This window comes from Manis pentadactyla, chromosome 2 (assembly GCF_030020395.1).
Source record: "Manis pentadactyla isolate mManPen7 chromosome 2, mManPen7.hap1, whole genome shotgun sequence".
Taxonomy (NCBI): Eukaryota; Metazoa; Chordata; class Mammalia; order Pholidota; family Manidae; genus Manis; species Manis pentadactyla.
Window position 1 is genome coordinate 153,614,488 of NC_080020.1, and position 19,150 is coordinate 153,633,637.

General features: G+C 49.3%; 1 protein-coding gene across 14 annotated transcripts in view; it reads right to left on the minus strand.

Annotated features, from left to right (window-relative positions):
* Window positions 1–19,150, minus strand: part of INPP4A (inositol polyphosphate-4-phosphatase type I A) — a 189,183-nt gene that overhangs the window by 144,061 nt on the left and 25,972 nt on the right. The window lies entirely within an intron of this gene.

Consider the following 19,150-nt stretch of genomic DNA (forward strand, 5'->3'; position numbering starts at 1 on the left):
ACTACCATTCCAGAAGTGGATCCCAATAAATTTATACTTAATTCCTAACAATCAACAGAATATTATGCCCAAGTTCCTTTTAGTCTAATACTCCACGTTAGGGAAGCTGGCATTAACCAATAGACTATGAATTCTACACACTATAAGGAAACTTCCTCTGAGCAGGAACTAAGGCATGTCTTTAAAAACACATTCTTTTTTGTTAAAAATGTCACCCAGATGTATATTCTGACTAGCAAGTCATTTGTAAAATGTGAGGGAACATTACCATGCATGAGAGGCGTGTGACCATACATCAGATCATGAGGAGGTCAGAGTAAGCAGACAAGCCACACAAAATCCTCAGAGATAAATCCCCCTCAAGTAGCCCCCTCTACACATAAGGGTCTCATGTCATTGTGGGCCACTCAGCTGAGAAGTTCAAAACAGTTCCAATCAATATCCAGAAGAAATGTGGTGTTAATCCCTCCCCTCCCAAAAACCCAAAGGGCTTCAGGTATCCAGGCATGGGAAAGAAGGGAGTTGCCAGCACATTCTTGAAAATCACCAAGTGTTGTCCACTCCCCACAGGCAGCAGACGGCATTCTCAGAATCCAAATTGAAGAAGGAACTGGGGATGTGAAGACACCACCCAACCACCTTGCCCCTGATGGGCGGTGGGAGGGTAAGAGGTGGGAAGGATGGCTCCAGGGCTGGCTCTGCCATGCAGGAACTAAGAACTAAACTGGACCCTGGACCCCCTCCAACCCCAGACTCCTTGTGTATAAAATGGGGCTCCCCAATAACCTACAAAGCCTAAATGGTATTTAGCAAACTGCTATTATTCTGAACAGGGGCCCTCACTAGGCTCCATTTCCCCTATGGGTTCCTCCAGATATCAAACTAATGCCAGAAGGTCCAAGGGCTATGCTTCCTGTGCAGGCCCTGTGGGCACGCCTTCCAGAGTCAGCCCCTGCCTGGACCTGCCCAGGACATGACTGTGCTCCCCTTCACGAACACACCAAACAAGTTATCCCTGAAGGGCCCCTGCCATCTAAGACCCAGATCCCTACCCTCACACCCCTCTGAGATCTCCTCCCAGCCAGTGAGGGTGGGACAGATTCCAGGAGTAAGATGGGAATGAGGGATAAAGAATATAATGTACTGGCCCCCCAGGGACAGCATATCAACAGGGACTACCCCTTCAGACAAAGATGTTCAAGGATGGAAATCTCTGGCAGCTGATTTTGGTCAGTGAAATATCACTTGGATGGCAATTTTTTATAAGCAAGCCACACCAGAAGAAAATTGCTCTCAAGTATACTCTGCCCTGAATTTAAGGACTACTCTGAAAAAGAGACCCATAACACAGACCCAGGCTTGTGTCTCACTTGCATGCCCCTGACAGTCATTCACTTCCCTGGGGCTCCCCTGCAAGTCTGCGGTAATGAACAGGAAGATGAACACAGCTACGGGTATGCCTGTAGACAAGGACGCCATGACCAGTGTGCACAGGGCTGCCATCTATGTTAAGTGCCCTTGACTTGCTGCTCCTTCTCCATTGTTACATCTGCTCACTCATATGACAGCTTCACTCTCTTCACCTGCACTCAGATTATCAGCTTTCAGTGTTCCTATCGATTGACATTATGCTGTGTCTCCCACAGAGATGACAGCATGAGTGTGTGTGAACGCTTTAAAGAGAATATCCCCTGGGTGAGGGCCCTAGGGGCTCAAAGGCACTCGGTTTACCCTCTGCTTCCAGATTCCACCCTGCATGGGGCCCATGGATGGGCAACTCTCAAGACCCTCCTGCCTTAGGTGTTCCTGGGCTACCAGGTCGGGGGCAGCATGCGTTCAGGGATGCAGCTGCTGAATACAGAAACTGATCCCCAAACTGTCTGACTGTGTTACCAACTCATAATGTGACCATTCTCTGCAAGTGCACAAAGTCCAGTCCCACTCCCAATTTGTTTTTGATTAACTGGGACTCAGCTGTGATTAGATACAGACTGAACTTCTTATTCCTACTATTGTCTATCTGACCCAGTTTGGGTTCTTATTTTTTTTCTCCATTACCATAAAGAAATAAAACTTCATTTTGTTTTTACCCTCTGTAATTTTTTTAAATTAAAAGTTAGCTTTAAAATGTTTCTTTTCTTTGTTAAGTTTTTTATTCTGTTCTAAACAGTAAAAGCCCATGTGTTGTAAAATAATAATTTTGGAAAACAAACAAAACTTTCATGATATGCTACAACACTCAAAGGACCAAGTATTTCATCTCCAGATGTTATTTGGCCAGATGCAGGCACAGCCTCCCCCTCACCGAGCTGTCAACGCCAACAGGGGCAGAAGGGAAATGCTCTAGATTCCCACTCATCTACTGAGGCCTGTACATCACAGGTCAATGGTGACCCTAGCTGCAGTTGAAATACAGTGAGAGGAAGAGGAAACCTTAAAAGGACAATAAAGGGTCAGGGCCGAACCAGACCACAAACACCTCCAGAAGTACCTGACGTGTCAAACCCCTCTGCATGACACCCCTAAGCTCTTCCTCCACATGTACCCTAACACCACTGAAGCAGGGACTTGGGGTACCTCCTGTGAGGCCGAATTCAGAGCACCACCATGGGATGGACACTGCCCCCTGACGTGGGCATCTTCATCTTCACATGGGGCCCCACTCCCCAGAGCCAGGTCCTTCTGAAACCGCTTTCTCCCTCCTTTTAGATTCCTGTATAAGCAGCATGGTCAGAAAAAGGAAACCGCAGAAAAACCCAGCCCTTCAACAGTACATTCTCAGCTTCCTGGACTGTCAGCTGCGCGTTTCCCTCCTGCTCTGCCACTAGTCTTCATCTCAGCTGACAGCACCAGCCTTCTCCAGGCAGCTCGTGCCCAAAACATGGAGTCTTCTTTGCTTCCTCTCTCAGTCCCTCCCTCCCCTACATCCAACGCATCAACAAGTCCTGGTGACACACCCAGGGGCAGGGCACTTATCACTGTCACCACAGCTCCCACCTCGGTCCCAGCCACCACAACCTAGGAGGGCACAAGGAGTTCTGCATAAACTCCATCACGCTGGGTCTTTCTAGACTGTCCATCTTACCTCACATGCATGTGGACCCTTCAACGATGTTAATTCCATACAGAAGGAGCAGAAAAGGCAGGCAAAATTTGACAGCTGCCTAGGGGCAGGACGTGAACACCCTATGTGAAATGACCCATGTCATCCAGGAACAAAAACAGACCAAATAGTTACAGACGTCCCCACACCATCTCTGTCCCGGAAACAATTACCATTCATAGTTCCAGGGGGGCACACACACCCCTGTGCATCCACTTAGCCTCAGGAAGGTGTGGGAGCAGAGTTTGCTCTGCCAAGAAAATTCTAGGTCCAAATTTCCCTTGGAATCAGACGGTCAAAAGAGTCAAGCACCTTGGGGCTCCAGCACAGTGGCCCAAATCCCCAAGATAAAAGACCCTAAACTACTTGGTACTGATGGTGTCAACAGATGGTGTGTAAATGACAGCTCCCACCTAGTGCTTCTGTGAACCAGTGCCAGTCAGTCAGCATGACAGGAGCATCGCTCTTTGCGACCATCCAGGGTGAACACAGGGACAGGAACGGGTTGCAGGGCAAGTATGTGTGTATGTCTCCACTCTCCTGCACCTTGCCAATTTTATCCACTAAGTCATCTGGCAATGATGCCTAAACCCCACTCCCTTCACCCAAACGATTCCCTTGAGGCCCAGTCCAGCATTTCCAAGTCAACTGGCCACCAGCCCTGGAATCCTGACATCCACTGGAACCTGAATCCATGTTCCCTGCAGAACTGGCTTCTGCTGGATTCTCTCTCTGGCACATCACTCTCAGGAGCTCAGACACACATGATACCACTTTCCAACCATCAACCAAACTGGGTGGCTACTGACTCCTGCCCCCCCTTCCTGGGAGACTTCTCTGCTTTCAACACCTCCTTTTCTTTAGTCCCACTCCACCCCACATGGGCCAAAGCAACAAGCTCTGAACAGGCTTCCCAGTGAGGCTGAGGGCCAAAGACTACATCACTTATACACTCACACATGCACACATTCACCAAAGGCAAGGGTCCAATGTCTTTACGTGGGGGTGTGAGGCTTCATTCGGTCCCCTGCATCTGTAGCTTCCACACTGCAATTCCCACAACACTCCCCACCCCACCCCACCCCACATACAGGAGCCAGTTCCTACCCATCTTCCAGTCCTCCCCCTGACCCCCAGCCTCCAGCAACCTCCCTAAGGAGCTCTCTCTATGCTTCCTGTCTTCACAGCTCATCGTATGTCCAAACCTTCTCTTCCATCAGTTTCTTTTCTCGGGTTAAACTTCACTGCTTTTGACCAAGAGCCACACAGGAATCACTCATTCAAGACCTGGTTATGACATCTCCACCACAAGCCAGTAAGAGTATGTGTGACCTCAGGGTCAGAGTGAAAGCTGTGCAGAAAGATATCACCCTATAGAGACAACCTCAGAAACAGAACTCAGAATATGGTGCATGTCAGGTTTGCAGCTCACAGATGGTGTCTGTGGAGCCCAAGAAGGAGGCAGAGCTGGCCAATGGAGAGAGATTTTCAATTATTTCTTCCTGGCATTGCTGCTTATGTGTTTTACTTTCGTTCTCTGTTGAGTACACAGAAACCTAAATTACAGTAACTTTAGCCACTCAGCATCCAGATTTTGGTTTCTTGTACTATTGTCTAGTAAAAGGGATGATGGCTCATTGAAGAAATGGAAAAATGGTGATTCTTGGACTGGGGCAAGAAATGTACATGATGAGTCTGGAGCATCTTGCAGTGCCAAAAAGGAAAGATGTGCTCAAAAATAAATAAAATGAAAAATAAAACCCCATAACAGGACCACAGGAGCCAATTGAAAGAGCTCCCAGTGGCCAAAGCTGGAACAATCCAAGCAACAAAATAACCTGGTCCTGAACTATATAACTCAAAGTACAAACTAAATACCATGAGTCCATACTGACATAAAACTGAATAAATAAGTGAGGAAGAGACAAATACCCTGTGTCAAAAAATTCCAAATAATTTAGGTAAACACCCCTGTCCTAGCAAAGAGGTGAGCCTAACTTCCTTGCTCTACTTGCCGGCTACATGCAGTGGCTGCCTTTCACCAGCGCAGAAGATGGGAGGTGGGGATGTAACCTCACAGAGAAGAAACCCATCAACCATGACCTTGACCGGGGGTGAAGGCCAACACCCAGTATAAGTCGCACTGGCAATATACCCTTGATATGATGTGATGAGGATGGCACTCTACCTCTGTGTTCTTCCTAAAAACTAATAACCCTTGTCTAATCTTAAGCATCAGAAAAATCCCAATAGAGGGTCATCCTACAAAATACCAAAGTACTCCTCAGAACTGTCAAAATCATCAAAAACAAGGGAAGTCTGAGAAATTCACAACCAAGACCCTAAGGAAATAAGATGAGTACATATGATGTGGTGTCCTGGATAGGATCCTGGGAGAGAAAGGGGACATTAGGTAAAAAACTAAAGAAATCTAAATAAAGCATGGAGTTTAGTTAATAATAATGTATCAGTATTGGTTCATTAGTTGTGACTAATGCATCACAGATACCGTGATAATGTAAGACGTTAACAACATGGGAAAATGGGCGATGAGATTGAGGGAGATGTGCAGGAAATCCGTACTATCTTTGCAACTTTTCTGTAAAGCAAAAACTATTCTAAAATCTAAAAGTTTACTAAGAAAAATAATCTCATCCCTGAGTCAACTGGCCTTTCCCCCTTTATTTTAGAGCAGGGCTGGTATGATAAAGTATGCTTTATCTCCCCACAGCACTTAGCTACCTCCGGCCTCCTTAGAAGCCAATTGGTGCACATTTGTGGGATAAACTGGTGTTTGCTTCCAGCATCCCCTCACTCTCTTCCTGCTGTTGGCTGAGGTCACTGGTACAAGGGCTCCAGGTCAAGGAACGCAGCCTCCTCACAGGGCAGTTTCTGCTGGTGGAGGCCATCAGAAGCAGAGCGATCAGACATCTGAGAAGCAGCTGACTTGCCCTTCATGCAACCCAGCCTTCTAAGAATTGACTTCTATTTCTAGACTCCTCTGACATAACTTGTCTACAGGAATGCAGCCCCACGATCTGAAAGCTCTGTGATGGGGGCCTGCTTTGCCCACCCCAAACTGGGGGGTCTCTGTGCACCTCTGGGGAGCTCCTGGCCAGCGTGATACGTGTCCCCCTTCTTCTGGCTCCCCTGAGAACCCAGTGGTTTCCACACCTCTTCAGGCCATCAAGATGCACACTGCTTGTGGGGAAAGAGGCACCCTGGCTGATGGGAAAGGCAGGAAACATGGAAGTGTTTCCTCTTTAAGAAGACAACCACCAAGAGCAAGGGAGAAAGCAGGCCAGAAAAAAGCCAAAGGAGGAGAGAAGACAGAACAGGAAGCATGGACCTGGGCAAGAGGAAGATTTTTCAAACTCCCCAGATTTTCAGGACACCAAAGAGTTCACAGCACCTCTGATGCCGTCAAAACATCACTGGGAGACACCTGATTTCTTAGACCACCTTGTAAGTGCAATGTACATACATTTCCATAAAACTTGGTCCAATTTATTGTTATTAATAAGACTCCCTCCTGCCAGGGACCTGGGGAAGCATCACTGGGCCATCATGTGGGCCTGTGGCAAGTTGCAATCCAAAACTTTTACACAGTCCTGTTGGTAATTTAACTTTCTTGTCAGGAGGCTGCCCTCCCCTTATTTTAAAAAGCAGTAACTCTTTCAATAAGACAAATAATTTTTATGACAAAGAGAAGTATTTGGGTAGCAAACAGCATGATTTAGTACTTCAGACAAGGTGTTTCCAATAGATTTCTATTTCTCAGTTACAAATTTACCTCAAGAAAAGAGTATTCTGTCATAACAATAAGACCCTGGGTTAATCAAAGAATGATGAATGAAAGAAACTCCCCAAAAACTCATTTAAAAATCAAAACACTTTCAAGTTAAGATGCTTCTACTCTGAAATCAATGAAACAAAGGGCTCAGCAGGGGGGGCTCCCCCACTGGAATTACTGCTGCACTGGTGCCTGAAGAGACAGCTGGTGCTGTGTGCAGGCGTCAGCCAGAAGGCACACAGCAAGGCGTTCCTGGGGCAAATAAAGGGGGGGGGGGGGGCACTCATAATCACACCTGAACTAAAGTCAGTTCTTCTTATTTGCATATTTTACACAAATAAGATCAGTGGGCACAAAAGATGAGGTACCCTGCTTTTTCACTTGAATGATACATTGTAAACATATTTTAGGCTGCTGCCAGGCTACATTATTATCATATTTTAAAGAGAGAATCAACATTTCATGTACATGTATATTTTAATTTTAATCTAAAATATGTTTTTCAAAGAAGGTAACATGGCTGTTTCTTCAGATCTAGCCACAGGCTGGCAAAGCAACAAGGACTCTGAGTGGCTGTGGTCGTGGTCAGGATGGTGTTCATTAGCACAAAGGCTAATCCACCCACTGGGCAGGTGCAAGAGGCCAGTCACAGTGAGATGAGAAGCCTGAGGTCACGCTCTCTGGCAGGAGGCAGGACAAGGACGCTCTCTGCAGCACTGTGTACACCATAATGTAATTTATGCCATAAACTGAAAGACATAACAGCAACCTAAATGCATTATGGTTCAGTCATATGGGGAAATACTACATAGCTATTTGAAATGGAATCACTGAGTTTACAATAACTGACAAGTGAAAAAGTAAAACTCTAAGATCTACCAATACAAATACACAGATGCCTACAAACACAAGGGGAAGAGATTAGATGAAAATATATTAAATATATTAAAAATATACTAAAATGTTCACTTTGGTAGTGGGTATACCAAGATTTTCTTTTCCATCTATTGGACCATATTTTCCGAAACCCTTTACAATGAGTATGCAATATTTTAGTAACTGGATAAATGTGCCCACATTAGGTTGCCTGGTCCCCCTACACTGCGTTCCAGGCCCCCTGCAATGCCTTTCCCACCTGGCTCCTGGGGCTAATTCTTCTCTTTCACACACACCCCCACTGACTCTGTTGGAAGAGCTCTCCTCCCAGAGGCCGCCTCAAACCCCCAACACCCCAATGCCTCACAGTGCTCTGTACACATTTTCATCACCCAGGTCCCATGAAAAGTGTCACAGCCCAGACTCTCAGCTCGGTCATCCCTGCACAGAAGGGTACGGGGTGGGGGGGTGGGGGTCTAAATGCTGGGATCAGCAAGAGGCTGTGTGGGAGTCTCAGGAATGATCAGGTGAGAGAAAGCTCGAGGCCACGGGCTTGGCAATGCCAGATGGCCCTGCACACACAAGTTAGAAGAGATGACAGGACTCCAGAAGCAGGTGCCCTGTCCTCTCTGGAGACCAAGGGCACCTGGAGTGACACAGGGAAGTGACAGGAGGTAGAGAAGGCACAGGAATGGGTCAAGGAGGGAGGGACTCCTAAGCCCACCTCTGAAATGAGAAGTAGGATGTGCAGAGAAAAGACCCCACTCCATTTCTGGGCCCTGCCTCTCCAGGGAGAACCAGCCATGTTTCAGGTAATGTGAGGAGACAAAGGGGCCTCTGCACCAGAGTGGGTATTGCAAGCAAGAGCTTCTCTATGCAAAGAGAAAGGCTGCAGGCAGAGTGGAAAGGAAGGGGCGGCTTCCCAGGACTGAATATAAACGCATCCCTCTGTCCGGGCCAGCCCATGTGCTCACCATGGACAGTCACACAGCATAGTGTGCCCCTATCCCACCATCCCCGGAAGCAGAGTGGCCCACAGGAAGGGGGAATAGGTCCAGGAAAAAGAGGGACAGAGAGATGGTCTGGACAGCTATCATTAGGGCAGGGCTCATGAGCAACACTAATGACCAGGTGTCTGAAGCAGAGATCACAGTGGCCTCTGCTCAGTGGCAGAGGGACCCTGCAGGAATGAAGCCAACGCTGCAGACCAGCCTGTGGGCTGCACTGGGAGACAGGAAAGGCCCATGCCAGCAGGGCAGGACAGCACTGCAGGCACAAGGAAAAAGGGGAGGGAGCATGACCATCAGGACTGGCCCTACTCTGCATGTGCCCATTCCCTCAGAAGCTGGGGCAGCAAGCCAGCCACAAGCCCAATTTCAAGAAACAGCTGTTTCTAACTGTAAGTATCACAAGTCTTATAAATTCAGAATTTATATGCAATGCTTGCTTCCTATCTCCCAGCACAAAAACCCGTGCAGACTGAGTCACAAAATGCAAAGATTTAAGTGGGTAAAAATAATAAAACATAAACTGAGTATGACAGAAACCTCAGGGAGTGGTGGAAGATTAGGTACTTTCAATCGTATGGGGAATGAAAATGTCTTGAAGCTGAGTGGGCATTCACTGTATTGTTCTTCCTATAGCTTTTCATATAAAGTCACCTAATTAATGCTTCTATTAAAATAAAGGACATTCAAAAATCACTATTTGTTATTATATTTTCACTTATCTTTTTTATTTTTTCAAAAAGCAATATAATTAAAAATTGCTTAAAACTTGGATAAGAAGCCCTGTGTTTCCTTTAAATGGGAGGATATGTACCTGTCATCTTGGATTACACACCTGGATGTCAAGTACACTTGCCCACTGTCGGCACTGACTTGCTGGTTGCTGGCATCTATCCCGTGACAGGTCCACTGAGGGGACAACTCCATCCAGGCGGAAGTGACAGGTGGTGGGGCCACCTCTCAGCTGCCCATTTACTGTCTTCCAGGAAAGCCAGTTACACCCCCATCTAGTGGTGCCCACCTTCCATTCTTAACCCCCCACCAGCCTTCCCAGATTTCAGGGCCCCCACCTCCTGGACCAGGCATGACTGACCCTTGGCATCCATCAAGGCCCTCATGTGACACACACTAATACATTAAACTACATCTGGCCAAGATGGTCATAAGCAGCAATTTTACCTGCTGTCCCTCTGTGGACTGATTTTACCTAGACCTCCAAAGTCTTAGCCCAAAAATGTGATAATGTTGGAGGTACAGGCATAAAGGCAGGGAGCAAAAGGACGAGAATACAGGGAGGGCCCTATACCACCTGCCCTGCCACCTTCTTTTACATGGAGCTCACCTCTGTTATTCAAACTTCTCAAGTTCTTGAAGTGCACAGTGTTGAGCTATTAAGGCAGGAAAGGATATCACACAAACCAATGTGGCCATGGCAGACTGGCAATAATGGGAGAGGAAAGGCAAAGTCCTGCTGATGAGTCATCCACCCGGGATCAGAAAGCCCAGTGGGACTGTGGGAGGCGGGGGCTGAGGACCCTACGGACACTCAGGTCCAGCCAAGCATCGCTCACAGGCCACGGCTGCTTCCCTCAGCTTCCAGAGATTCTGCGAGGCCCAGTCTACCAGGCAGCACAGCCAAATGATCTCCTTACAAGCCTGCTCACTTACAATGGATCACCTGAAGACACAAGAAAGCCTGACCATAAATCTGCTGAGCCTCAATGCAGGAAGACCATTTCTCATGGAGAACTGGCATAAAATTGTATCACTAAGTCTTATGACTTAAGTCACTTCCAGCAGGTAAAACAAATGCCAATCTTAAGCCAAGTGCAGCTCTGTAAAGACACCAGCACCCTTGCCAGGCCACAGGATTATCCAGCAGCCACTGGTGATCAGAGTAAGTGTTGTGAACAGGTGAGGGTTCCAGCTGCCAAGAACAGCACACTCAAACATGCCAAGTGACCGAGCTGGTACAGGCACATAAAAATGCTTCGAGGCATGGGAAAGACACACAGCTGCTTTCTCTGCAGAGCATCGGCAGAGGAAGATGTCTTTGGCCCACTCAGAGTCATACTACGTCCACAAATGCTCTTCCCCAGGCTCCAGTCCACCACCCCCAGCCTCTCTGTGGGGCAAGGGTTAATGCTGGGGGACACTCAGCAGCACCCAGGACTCAGAACTAAAGCATCAGATGCAGGAAAATTTCATGGGTGCTCTGGTTAAATTTTGTTTGTTGGAACCCACACCTCCAAAGAGTTTTAGAACTGAAATGTAACCAGTTAACCCAAGGTTAACTTCCAGGCCCTCCTTTCGTCTCTTTGGGCCTAGTCTCTTCATCTGCTCATTGATGGGGCGCTGCCTGCTGCAGAGGTGGCTTTCAGGGCTCCCCTCACAGCTACGGCCGGACCAGCACAGGAGGATGGGGCACATGTCCCACCACTTCTCACTCTGTGGCTGGAAGAGTTGAAGGCTCGTGGAGGCCCCACCTGCCTGCTCATCCTCCATAAGCCTGAGCAGAGGAGTCTGGCTTGGGAACAGCACACAGGCTCCAAGGGCCACAGATGGCAACAAGGCAGGCTGGCTGAAGTCTCAGTGCCCTGGAGAGCCTGAGGCTGCCAGCCACCCGGGAGGCCGCAGATGGGGCAACCTGCCTGGAGGGGCCACTGGCCAGGAGGGAGGAACCATGTGTGCCAAAGCACAGGACCTGGCTGGCCACCTCAGCTACTTACTCTCCACCAGGAGAGCCCACCAAGGCCTGGGACCCCATGAGAGGGCAGACAGCCAAAGGCCAGGGAGCCCAGACTCAGTCCCCACTCTCTGGAACGGAAAGTGCAGCGAGTGCATCAGCAATGAGGTTCCTCAAGTAAAATTACGACAGTTCTTTCCACAGCAAAAACTACACTGAGCAGAGAGAACACATGCGGGACACTAGATAAAACCTGGGCAAGTTGACCTCTCTTGACCTCTCTCTGAGCTTCCCTTCCATCCTCTGCAATTGGAAATGAATAATAACTACCTCATCAGGTAGCTGGGGAGTCATCTACTAGCCCCTGAGAAACACCAGGCATGATGCCCAGCATGTGAGCCAGCCTGCAGGAGGTTCTCCACCTGCCCAAGACAGTGAGAGAACCAGAACTCCACCAGGGGCTCCAGCAGGGACCCTGCAGAAAAGAAAGGAAAGCTTTCTGCTTCAGCAGAGGCGAAAGGATGAGCCCAGGGGGAGGGTGCCAGCACGGTGGGGGGGCAGGGGGCAGGGAGGTCAGAAGGTCAGCTCCAGCTGAAGACCAACCTCAGGCAAGGCTCCCTGGAGGTAGCTCCCTGCCCAACCCAGACAGCCAGTCAGAAACCAAGAAGACTGGGTGGGGTTCAGCTTTCCTTGTAAGTGACCTCCTTTGGGGAAGAGCCAAGGGGAATAAGTCTGTTGTTATCCTTTGTACCCCGAATTTCATTTGCAACTGTCATTTCAGAAAAGCTGGCACATGACAGATGTTTTATGTATCAGACCAGGTAAAGCAACTGGGACTTCATCCTCACACACTGTGCATGTGACTTGCTGCCAATCGGTCACACAAGCAGTGTGGACTACACGCTACAAGTGGGTTCTGTGCTTCCTGGCACACTTGAGAAGATCCTGACATAGCACATACTGTCAATTCATAAACAGCAGGGTCACAGCTCTGGTCCCCAGCGCTGACACAAACTGGCTCAGACCTGTGATCCCCACGCAGAGATGCCACCAACCATACTACTCACTCAGCTCTGAGGCCTCTGTAAACCAGAACCGGCATATACCTGTTCTGGCGAAAACAGCTGGTCTCCTGGCTTGGGAGGCACCTTGCTAACCTCATCACGTACGCGGGAGTCCTGCCCAGGGCACAGCAGATTGCGGCCCCCATCAGAACCACTGCCAGTTAGAGCGGGCACAGGAACCCCTCCCCACACTCCTAGAATTAGAGGTGCTATCAATTAGCACTAAGAGAAGCAGCCCAGTTTGGGGAAGGTGGTATCTTGAGTGGAGGCGGATCAGCAGCCCTCCCCACCTGCCCTCCCCTACTGGGGCAGGGACTCTCTTCAAGCCACAGCCACAAAGGCAGAAAGAGAGCCCATCCCGGCAGGGCTGTGGCTGGCCCTCTGCACTGGGTTCTAACTGCAGCACAGCTGGACTGAAGGGAGGCTCTCAACGGCCTAGTCCCTGAGGCCCTCAGGCTCTAGGGCAAGTGACCTGGTCCTGGGATCAGCAGATGTGGTAAGAGCTCTCCCAGGATGTGCGGGAGTCCCAGGATGGGGAGCAGGAGAAGGAGCCTCACCAAGCCCAGGGTGTGTGCTCAGGCCACCTGAGGCTGTCCTCTCAGGCAGCTGAGGACACTGATTTAACCACAGTGTGCCCAAGGTGAGAAAGGGAAACACCCTCAAAATAAAAGGTACACCCTACTTTAGCTTTAAACACACATTCCTCTCACAGAGAGTACCATCCAAAATAGCATACCTATTTTAGGGAGATCACAGATCCCAAACAGGCCACAAAATAGACCCCGAGTTTGGAAAATCAGGACTGCATAAAACAGCTGGTCAGAGGCCACACGGTGTATAGACGACATTCACCAAACTCCCCACTCCAGCCCCATTTTAAGGACAAGGGCACTGAGGCCCCAAGAGCTCACATGGCTGTTTGAGTCCTCCACACTAGAATTCTGTCCTCCACCTCTGATGTCTCCTACGAGGCTCTCCTCCCACAGCGGGGCTCAGGCCTTCAGCCTCTCTTCCTCATCCTCCATGGGCTCCGCGGCAGGGCGAGTGGGCATAGGCAGGGAGAGGTGCGGATTGTGGGGCAAAAGCTCCCAATCCTCAGACCCCTAACCTCTGGGCTGAGGAAGGGCAGTCACTAACAGGGTCTCACGACAGAAGGGCAGTTCCCACAACACCAACAACGTGTCTGGGGGACACAGGGCAGGGAGACATGACTGCCAAGATGGAGTCCTTGGTTAATCCTGTCATTATGCTATGGTTTGGGGCCACCACCTTTCAGTACCTCAGAGAAAGGCCGCAGCAAAGATGCCCCTAGAATTTGGAGCAGTCACTTGCTGAGAACTGGGCTGCTGCTGAGGTCACAACTTCCCCAACCCAGGCAGGATGACCAGCCACTCTATCTGCTCAGGACTGAAGGCCAGGGGTGAACGGAGCACTGCAGGGAGGTGGCGGCAGGGGTGCAGCCCAGCACCCCCGTCCTCTCAGCTAGGTGCACAGCCTGCAGATCATCTGTGTTCTAGGTCACTAACAGCCAGGGGAAGCTCGCCTTACCATCTGCTCCTCAGTTTCCCATTCTGAAATGGGCATAACAAGCATCTACCTGGATGGGCTGTCACCAGGACTGGATGTCATCCTGTCAACTGTACCCGCTACTCAGAACTGCCAGTGTTTGCTGCCATTACTATCAGTACTACCAAGGCCACCCGGCTCTCCCGAGCCCCAGGGACTCTCCTTTCCATTCAGAAACCAGGGTTCTGGGGGTACTCAGGCCATGCTACTGGATCAAGGGGCAGTGGGGAAGGGGCTGTGAGGACCCAGAGAACACAGGAAACTTACAACAGGAAGTTAAGGCCTTTATGAAGGCCAATAAACCTATTAAAAGTACCCATTAAATACCTCGCTGGGAAAAGAATAGGCCAGAGGGCCCTATGAGAATTTCTGGAAGACAGGAAGGGAGGTAAGGCAAAAGTGACCGTTCTGGTGATGGTGCCTGAGGGAAACCACCCAGGTGAGCAGGAATTTGGAGGAAGGTGGGCCCCTCCCCTCTGGAGCAGGGAGAGGTCTTCACAAAACCCACCGCGGAACCCATCCTCAGCAGGGCTCCTCCTGCAGCAGTGCCCGCGCACTCAGGGCTAGGGGCCAGAGGAGGCTCATCCCCCAGACCCAGGGTACAGCCTGGCTGCACAGAGTCCCTGCTCTGAGGTGCTCCTGGGCCCAAAGCCCCCTGAGGGCAGGCAAGCAGGGCAATCGCCACTCCAGTGGAGCTGGGTTCAGCCTGACTGAGAATCCAGTCACACGTTGCTTTACACAGAAAACCTTAGAGTCAGTGCACTTGGCACTGGTGTGTGTGTTCCACCAATCCCTGGCCAGAAACCTGGGCTACCTACACTGAATAAACAAAATCCAAATTCTAGGAACAAGCCAAACTCTAAATTTTTTAAGTTTCTACAATCTCAACAGAAAACAAAAGTTTCTTACAAAATGAATCTTCATTATCGTATGCACCCATTCTAATGAAATTCTTTAAAAAGTTTTGAGATTAAAGAAAAAAATTTCAGGAGGCAAGTCTGACTCATTTTATTAAGGAGAGAAATCTGGGCAAAATCTCTTTTTTTTTTTACTCAAAATCTGGGTAAAGAAGGCTCATTACCACAAAGCTATTTGGAGTTGATTTTAGTAAGATTCTACCATCAAGTCCTGACTACCTGCGGGTGGATTAAACTTTCATGGATTAGCCTTGGTAAACAATGAGAAACTAATGCATTTGAGGGAAAACAAACAAACATTTTAACTGCACTCCACACTGTTATTTGGGATGACTGGTAACCAAGGAGGATACACAGGACCCCCCCATTAGGCAGCCCTTCCCCACCATGGGGGGCACTGCTCCCCTGCTCCCCAAACCCCCACCCAGGTAAGAAAAACGGAGAAAGAAGTGCTGCTGAACTCCACCCTACCTCACACAGCCCTGTCCACAGCCAAGGACAAGCCATTGCCACCACCTGAGGTCAGGCGATGTAATACTGATAAAGCATAAAAACAGCATATGTAAGTTCAATGTTATTCTATATTTTACATGTAATTTTAACCAGATTAAACTCATTTTGTACTACATTTTGACTCCTTTGTGTTTTCCATGATTTTACTTTTTTATCTAAGACCTAGCCTTCCTCTGACCTCAACTGTCTTCCTGGTTGATCAAGAGTTGAGGTTAAATAGCTGGGAGAGAGAGAGGACTTCAGGACTTGAACCACAGCCCATGGGGCTTGAGAAGGTTCTCTGTAACCTGGAAATCTGACAGGCTACCTCCTTTGTTTAAATTCTTCCCCGACTTTCTCAGCACAAACAGGATGCAGACCAAAGTCCGCCACCCAGCATGGACCTTCTGGCCCACCTCCCTTGCCCAAGCTTACCACGGCCACAGGCTATTTCTTCAAGGCTCTCACGTGTTCCCCCTGCATACTCTGCTCAAGCTACCCCTTCCGCCTGGAATGCCCTTCCTCTTCTTATCCACATGTGCTTCAGTGACAATTTCTACTCATGCTTCATGACCAATTTAAACAGCAAGTCCTCTGTGAAGCTCCTTTGACATCCAGGCAGAAATAAATGCTCTCAGCTCTACATGACACAACCCTCTATAGCCACAGAGAAAAAAACCTTCACTCCACTATAAATCCTCATTTCCCCTGAGCTCCTTAAGGGAAGGGACAGAGTTATCTTCATCTTTAACCCTTAAGTCCTGAGCACAAAGCTGACCCAATTTTGGAGCCCCAAACAAGCTTTTATTAAGTGATTAAATGACAGGAAGACATAAATTTTGTATCCTCAATGCCCCAGATGCGTTCAGCGCATAAGAAAAATTATGTGGAAATACTTATCAATGAAATAGATGTTTTTTGAAAATGCCATGACTATAAAATAATGAAGATGTTTTTTGAAAATGCCATGACTATAAAATAATGAAACTGATTTCCCTGCCCTTCACTGAGGCTGATGCGTGTGACAATGTGCACAGAAAGGGTGAATTCCAGGGGTGATGACAGCAGCCTGGCTGAAGTGGGTCTGCAGCCTCCTAGGACCTCATGGAATATAAGAAGGGCAAGACCTGGGGTCTGGATTCTATTCTGAATCTTGTCTGTCCCTCAGCCGCCAGGAGATGCTGTGCAGGCCAGATATCCACTCTGGCCCTCATCATGATGTCTGCTGGGTGAGGAGTAATCCGGCACCAGTCAGGGCTCATTTCACCCAAGGGCTCTTGAGAGCACAGAGCAGAGAGATCTCTAAGGCATTTCCATGTTACAAAGAACACATCAAAAACCTCCAACTCCAACTACTTTGGAGGACATCCCTTGTATAGGAGTCCTGCTTAAAAATACAAAGCCTTCCCCACACCCCGCCAAGCCCCCAGAAAGATGGGAGGCAGCCCTCCCTCACCTGTTGCACCCCAGCAGGCTGATCCTAAGGCTCTCAAGGTGATATGAGATCCTATTAATACCCAAAGGGAAATAAAGGGAGACTGAAACATAACCGGAGGTGATTTCATAACCCTGTATGTAAGGCTTTCCAAACAAGCTTAGTTCAACAACTGCATACTTTAGAAGGAAGAGGATGGAGAAACACACGTGGCTGCACATGCCAGACTGCCTCCAGGACGTGGCTCCTGGCCCCCTGATTGCCTCTGGAGTGGGGAGCTGGAAGAAAAGACGTGAACCATGCTTTTTCTCTCTCAACCATTTTTTCAATTTTTGAATGACATCACAGGTAAGTAATCCTCCTAATATGTAACTATGTAAGGCATATAATAGCTTCAAACTAGTTTTGAAAGTGTCCCACAGTTAATGAACTGCATCTTTTCCAATCACATGTATAAGTCTCAGACATGTTTTCATTCAACTCCCTGAGGAAGTGGCAATTCAGGATAACTTAAGGCCCAGATCAGCTTTTAAATGCTGAATGACTGTGGGCAGGCATTTAAAGTGCAGCTCCAAGCTCTGGGAAGTAAACTCCATGCCCCTGGTCCCCAGGGGCCGCTGGACTGGACAGAGGATGGGCAAAAAGCACCCTGACACTGTGCAAACAGGAGCTAGCACACCTCCAGCTCCCAGATGGACATATAAAGCAAGAATGAGTGGACATTCACAGGGAAGGTGGGACAGTCAGTAGGCCAGCAGTAGGGGCATTCCAGCCTACAAGGTAGCACAGGCACCCACCGACTCACCAAGGCTCAAGACACAGAAATCAGCCCTGTGGCCACTGGCCAGCCAAGATGAGATCACTGCAGGGTCCCTGATGTGGCCCATCATGGCCAGTGCCAGGGTGCACGGAGTGGGGGTAGGGGGCTGACAGGCAGCCTCTCTGCACCACACCTACAATGCCCCCCTTCATCCTGCTCCATGGCCGGCAGAGTAGCTCAGCTTAGCAGAAAGGAGCGCCTCATGGGGAAAGGGAGGCCAGGAACTTGGGCTCGAGAACCAGCTGCAGCCCTGGCTAGGCTGCCAGCCTCTAGGCAAGCAGTTGCCCTGCAGTTGCCCTTTCTAGCCCTCAGGTTTCCTCTCCTGTAACAGGAGTACCTCAGAGCACTAATCACTCACCTCACCCTGCAGATGCCTTAAGCAGAGGACTCATGGATTCCAAGGCCCACCACAGACCGTCAGTGAAGCGTGGGCCAGAGCTGGGGGAGGTAACACAGAAGTCTGGCCTCTCCCTCAGGAAGTCACCATTCATAGGGCACGCTTACATGTAAGAAATGGATACATGAGGGAGAAGGCACTTCAGCAAAGCAGCTAGAGAAAGGACAGACATCTGCATCTGGCCACTGTGCAAGATGGGCCTGGTTCTTTGGACACTTGCCACAGTGCTTGTCTCTCTGATTTGGTGTCAGCTTCTCCATTGGACTGAGCTTCCCAAAGGAGCTTTACTCCATTCTCATTCTCCAATAGTACCCAGAGGTGCTGGGGCAGGGCCTGGCACCCGGGACAGCAGTGAGGACCAGTGGGAGGAATCACCTATATATATTCACACCACTGACCTTCCCACTCTGGACATGCTTTGAGGGAACTGTCAAGGGTGCTGGGGTCCAGTCCAGCCGTGTATCTGGCACCCTCGTCCCCTCACCAAGGACCCCACCTACAGCCCATGTTCACCACCTGCTCTCTGCAGGGTCCAGGAGAAACAGAAAGCGGCCTGGCATGGGAGAGGAAGAGGAAATGGAACCAGGAGATCAACAGAGAGGCCCTGCTGGAGCGGACCACAGCTCCATCGGTACCCCTGGTTCCCACATACACCTGGTGAGGCCCAGAAAGAGGGACAAGCATAGGTGGTCCTCAGATACAAGCCCAGCCCCCACGCCACAGCCAGCGCTCCCCACCCTCCATCCAGTGCCTTTAAAGTCGCCAAGATGGCTCCTGCTTAAATCAGCCCATACCTGGTCTGGACCCTCTGGCACAATGTGCCTGGTCCTGGGTGGAATCCCAGCTCTCTAACCTGACTTTAGCCATGCTGTGGGTTCCTGGACACTTCTGGGAATGAGGGGGCTGCAGCAAATCCACTAACAGGGCCAACAACATCTTGAGGAGCTCCAACATTTATGGGAATTTTTTTCAAACTTGGAGACCTCTGGACCTC